The following is a 6,000-nucleotide window of genomic DNA, read 5'->3' as shown; positions in this document are numbered from 1 at the left end:
CCCATGCTGAGCCTGATATGTGACAGCAGTGACAGTGCTTACTGGAGGTGCGGACTTGATAATGGGGTGCCAAAACAACAACCAGGCCCCAAATGTCAACAACACTAAATAGCTGATTGTCGATGTTGGTGAGGAGAGCGAGAGCCACACTCCCATCGCTGAGACTGGTGCGGCCGTGAAGGCGGCGAACATCTTAGAGAGCCCCTACAGGGTGGGATTTCACAGCAGCCCCCCTTATTGCTATTTTTCAAACAATACAGCTGTCAAACTGGCTGGATGAACACTCAGCAGATCACATGGAGGGCAGCAATCTGTTCCACTGTGCTATCGCATGCAGGTCTAATCCATTACCGCCAGTGGAAGAAGTACCAGAGTAATCTGATCACAAATGGGGCTGATCATTTGCGGGATTACTCAGACCACGTTTGGTGGAGAAAATGGTATTTTGATTGCAAAGCGCTTGGACGCGAACATAATCTTACACATCTTGAAACAACTGCCGCCGATAAGACTAATGAAGTTGCAGCTTGAAAACTGAAATAAATTGCTTTTCTGCTCGCGTCTGAGGCAAAGGAACCCAAACGTGAGTGAAAATAACCAGATTTCGCTCGCGAGGTTGTGCACCACACATTACAGTTTGCAGCAGGTGGTGTTAGTCATGATTCTTGGTTGTGTCCCTTGATGACACAAGGTTTCAAAAGAGCAAGACCATGAGGCAGATCACAGACCTGTCAGACCTTCAGAGTTAATTAGCGGCTCAGATCTTTCGTCTGTAGTGGACATTACTCCACCTACTTGTGGCTACCGCAGATTAATTGGGTCAGCAAAGGACTCGGTGGTGGCAGGGTGCCACAGCAAACTCTTTCATGTCCATGAAAGATCAGACTCTCTCAAAATAGAGTCTGTTCACACTGCTGGCACCACATTCACCTCCACAGAGGCCACACTGAGGCTGATGTCTACAGGTTGTGCCACTGACATACGCTCTAAGTCCACTTAACGAACCAGCAGCAGGATAAGTGATTATTATTTTATTGACGAAGCTTGTTTAATTTAGTCAACATTAACCGGACTGGTATTAGTCACTTTGCACACACCCGTGTACATATGCACACGGGCCTGCTTGATACATATTAATGTGCTCCACCCTCAGAACCATCGGCGGCCGGCGGCATTAATATTCCCTCTGATTTCCATGCGCACGGGCATTAAAATACTGCCATTAACATCATTACCGCCGTGGAAATATATCAACAAGTCATGTTGAATTAGTGTTAATGTGCCCGCTGACAGGGCGTGCGCTCCCCTCCGCCCGGCTGAAATGCCAGCATGCTGCTTTCTGCTCAGCCTGGCAGGAGGCCTGCTCTGGCTGCCCACTCATGACCCTCAAACACTTGCTGTTGTCAGGGAAATGGATCTGCCTTTCTGGTGCGCTAAGTTCTTTTATTTATTTTTTTTTCAAATTGGATTAATTGGAGTAATAGGAGGTTGTCTTACCCTCCCTGCCATGCTTTTTATCTCTCGCTAATTGCTCTCTTCTTCCCTGCCTCCCTCTGTCTCTCTACCTCCAGACAATATTTGTGCTCGCTGTCTCTTCTCGCTTCTCTTCCACTCCCTCTGTCAACCTTTTTTACACAAATGATCTCCAATCTCTTTGTCTTCTCTCTATCTGTTTTTTTTTTTTTTCTTTTACTCTGTCTGACTATTGTTTGCTCATGAATGACTGCTCATTTTGTGGTGGAAACTGTGCTTTTCACACACTGGTATTCAAAAGAGGTGCTTATCTCACTTCCTGTGCAGAGTGCTGCTGTCATCTTGCTCTTCCAGCTTCATGCAAAGTAAGCTTCCACAGAGGTGTAGTTAACAAAGTCCAGAATGAAATGTGGACAAGCTCAACCTAACATACCAGCATGTACTGCGGAAGAAAGGATCACGCATAGGCCGAAACAATACACACCCATATGCTGATCCACAGGATGGGGAGAGACTTGTTGCCATGGTGAATGCATGGATGTATGAATCACTGCTTGACAGTGGCATTTTCTTGTCATTGGTTTACATGCACAGGGAACCAGCTGTTGGCCATCAAGGGTTTAAGTGAACATTTAATATCGAGCATTGTGTGTTTCTGTTGAAATTATTGAAGTAACTTTAAAAAGATATTGTTCCCATGGTAAGAGTGATCTGCATTAGCAAGCACTTGTAAGAAGTATGTGCATGATTTTAGGAGACAGCTGAAACTGAAACCAGTAAGTCTATTTACATAATCTAAAAATAATGAGCAATGATACTGATAATTGATTTAAATAGTTTTTTAACTAAAAAGTTGCTATAAAGTTGCTTGTTCCAGAAAATGAATGAAACATGTTGGTAAATTTGCTTGCTTGGTGAGAGACAGATGAGAACATCGATACCACTGTGGCACATGAGAGTCGTATCAATCGTCACATCTAACATCTAACAATAAAGAAAGCAAGTAAAAGTATTTCCCAAAATATCTAACTATTGTTCTAAAATGTTTTTGTGCACTGACTGTTGTTCTTCAACAATCTGAAGACATAACTGTGGACTCATATGCACTCTTCACCATTTTCTGACATTGATTAAATTAGAACAACTTTATGGTCCCATATTATGCTCATTATCAGGTTCGTGATTTTCATTATTTTTGTCATTCTTTCTATTTCCGCATCACCTCTATTCACCCTCTGTCTGAATGCTTCATGTTAGTGCCTGTCTCTTTAAGAAGACCCCCCTCCAGAGAGATCCAGTCTGCTCTGATTGGTCAGCCCCCACAGGCCTGAGCAGGCACCACCCACTATGGTTCCGCATCAGCTTTTCCCGTGTTTTTGCAACCATGACTGTGCTGTGGGCATCTACCAAGCCCCCAGGAAGAGTGCCAGGCTTTGAAGCCAACTAGCGTACTGGCCAAACCGTGTAATTACAATGTCTTTTTCCCATAAGACTTTTTCCCATAAGCTTACATTGTGAAAGAATTGGCTGTAAAACAATGGATCATTTTTTTCGATAGTCACAACCCTGGAGAAATGACCTGTTTGACTATCATAATCATATTGGTGCGATAAAACTTGTAAAGTCTTGTGTTGGCGGATGGCCCTATGGGCCCCACAAAGTGGGAGATCTGGGTATTTTTATACCTGTGAAGCTTTGATAGGAATAAACGGGGCTATATATCCAAATTTTAATTGTTATATCCATGTGAAAGATCATATTTACACAGTGACCATTTTCCTTCATTCCTTCATATAAGACAACATATTGTCTTATATGTTAGCTGTTATCCTACGTTAGACAACAGCTAATGATAGCATCCAACTACCTTCTAGCTAACATTACCATTTGATACATGTTACACAATATAGTAGAAAAGGTTTAAATTAATCAACACATTTTGGACACATTTATTTCAGCCTGAAAATGAAACGCACTGAATGTAAATAAACGGTAATGTTAGCTAAGAAGTGGTTGAATGCTAACGTTAGCTCGATTTGTTGTGCTTATACTTGCAACCTGGAACATAGCAGCAGAACATTATCACCCTGAGCGTGACCTCAGAGGAAAATGGCAACAATGTGAATATGGTCTATTGCTGTGGGCGGTGACTTTATAGTTGTGACATCACAAACGTACAGAAGTCCTGACAGTTGTTTAAAAGTTTCTGAACTTCTTCTTCTTCTTCATATTAAAAAAAGATAAGGGAATCAAATTTTCTACAACATGGGACTTTTAAAAATGAATTAATTGAGTTATCTGCAGTTTAATCAGTAATAAAATGATTGTCAGTTGCAGCCCTAGTACTTTTAGCCTTGTGTGTTACCCTAACCATGGACAAAGGTCGTTGTTCTTACACAAGCTGTCCATTCTGACCATGGTGTGACTTTTACAAGCACCTAGCCTTATCATAAACCAGATTACTCTGCTAATCAGGCCAAGAGGGCTGGTCTCTCGGTGTGAAGCCACTCGCAACAAAGGGCAAAGTCCACATAAGAGCAGTTAAATGTTTTGCATGTGCAGTAAAACCTACAGGAACAGACGAGGGCTTAACAGAATAATCAAACCAGTGGCTGAACCCACAGTGTCACCTCCATCCTCCCTCTGCTCTGTGTGCACTGTATATCTGCACTGGTTCCATTTATCTGGAAGCAGGAGGGGGGGGGGTTTATGACTTTAAAGTCGAAATAGGGCTTTCTTTGTCTCTGTCACACACATACACACACACTGACAGTCTCACTTACTTGCAACAGCGCGTGGGACAAATTTATGTCCTGGGTATCCGACACTTGCTGATGGTTAAAAATGAGTTATACTGAATGAGTTATAAGATGCTTGCGGTGCCAGGGGGTCCATAAATCCTGGACTGGGCCGTGTCACACTGCCCAGCCGAGCCTGCTCTTGCTTATTAACAGCAATTTACCCACCTTGTGTTTGATGCAGTGCGGCTCTGGCTGGCCAGTCCACTGCAGGCCGCTCCCCTCTGTACTCCACTCAAGGTTCAATCCCCACTTCAGGCAGCCAGGTCGGGGTTGAAGGCTACACTGACACCTGCTGGCCGCTGGTGGTACTTTGATTCCACATCGCCTCCATCCCCATTAACCCATGCAGTGATCCTCACAGTGGAGTGATGATAAAAATGTTTCACAGCTAAAGGCGCACACCACTGTGGTCACATTCATATGGTGATTTGACCATTAGCCTATGACTTTGGACAAATGGTAGCCCATTATTGAGGTGTGATGGGGGAGGGCTAAGCCTTTAAGAGTGGCTTAAAATCTCCCCTAAGACATTAAATCACGTCCTACTTTCTCTACTTTTCTTTTTTTTTTCTTTTTTTTTTGTGAAAAGCATCGCTGCCTTTCATGAATTACAAGACCGAGGCAGTCCGCAGAGTGGTGTCCTACTCTGGTTATAATATATCTTGTGCACTCTCTCTTTTTTTTTGGTTAATCGCTCACTGTTTAAATGTGAAGGACTGTGTCGAGTTGCTTTCCCTGCTTTCTCAGACTCCCTCCCTGCTCTACACCAGTAGGTATATTAAAATTGATAGCTGAGAAGCTGCGATATTAATGCATATCTTATGTGTGTATATATGTGTGCGCCTGTGCCTGTGTGTATTTCTATTTGATTCCCTAACTTGTAGTGTAAGTACCCAGGTAGTGCAGAGCTATCTCCCCCCTGGGGCCTCTTCATCACTAAAATGTCTTTTGCACTCCCCCATCATCTCTCCGAGCACTCATTTTCTCTCTCTCACACACACTCCCTCCCACCAGGTAAATTAAAGCAACTGGCTCTGAGGCAAAATGGTAATATCAACATGTCATCATGGGTGTTTTTAATAATATCAGCAGGATTATATTGACAGAGAGGATTAAATTGTTTTACACAGAAGATTATAAATCCTCAGAGGGGGGAAATAGTGGCATTGTGGATCGCTTTTAACACTTAATGCTATCCCATCACCCTCTTAATGCATATCACTGCCTCCTCAGCACACGTTAATACACTGTAATGGTCAGGAGAAATCCATTATCCCCACTATGTCAATGGGATAGCACTTCATAACAATGGTGTATTGATCCTTCCACACTTGTGGTTTTGGTCACATGAGTGCATGTTCAGGCCTTAATGCACGGAAGCAGATTGCATGCAACAGTATTACTTGTTTATTGTTTATTAATAGCACATGCTGACTTTACAACACTATCGACTACATCCTATTGATTTATTTAGAACTGCAGAATAGTCACTTTGTTCTTGGCCTCATATTGATCTCCTCAATTACACTGCTGAATATCAACTTTAACAAGTGATTAATATAGTATTGTCCCTCAAAAAGATCGAAACCTACGCCTGTTTTCAGATTTGTTGTAAAGATTTAAATAGATCCTAGATGTCTTTCCAGAGAGGACATTTTCTGTTACTGTTCTGCCGATGCAGCTTTTGTGGTTCCAGGTTTATTGAGACATTACGAGGTCCTGACAG

This window comes from Pagrus pagrus (genome assembly GCF_965226575.1).
Source record: "Pagrus pagrus genome assembly, chromosome: 16".
NCBI classification, from domain to species: Eukaryota; Metazoa; Chordata; class Actinopteri; order Spariformes; family Sparidae; genus Pagrus; species Pagrus pagrus.
The sequence above is the reverse complement of the archived record's forward strand: the minus strand, read 5'-3'. Positions refer to the sequence as shown.